Here is a 547-nt window from a genome sequence, read left to right on the forward strand (position 1 = left end):
GGCCACGTGTGCTGTTCGGTCGGTTGTGTGTGTGTGTAAGTGTGCATGGGAGACATCCACTGGAGCTCCAGGACCTCCAGCGGGACCCCGGGCGGACCGGAGTCCGCTCAGAGCACACCGCCTTCGGCCTGGGCCCAGGGTGTCCTTGCCGCTCTGTCCTGCCTTCCACAGAGCTCCGGGGCGAGCCAGAGAACCTCCAGGCCCGTCGGAAGGACCCAGCAGACTCACCGGCCAAATCTGAGACATGTCGGCCAAAGCCCCGGTTCTCCAGAGAAAAGGCAGACTTTTTTTTTTAAAACCGCTCAAAATGCACTAAAATGGGGGAAAAGAGGGCTGAAACCTGCTTAGATAGGCTCGCCAGACATCCAGGTTTCCGAAAATATAATTTTCTAAGACCTCACTTTGCCATTTTTCTTCTAAGTCCCTCTTTTCCAACTCTCTCCTGATATCGTTCCGGCGGTGTTTTGACGGGTAAGGTGACGTAATACCCTCGGCCGAGTTTCATGGGCGAAAGTGAAAGTAAAAAAAGACCGGACATTTTAGTGTG

The sequence above is a fragment of the Poecilia reticulata genome, unplaced genomic scaffold (genome assembly GCF_904066995.2).
Source record: "Poecilia reticulata unplaced genomic scaffold, P_reticulata-male-v2 Scaffold_149, whole genome shotgun sequence".
Classification (NCBI taxonomy): Eukaryota; Metazoa; Chordata; class Actinopteri; order Cyprinodontiformes; family Poeciliidae; genus Poecilia; species Poecilia reticulata.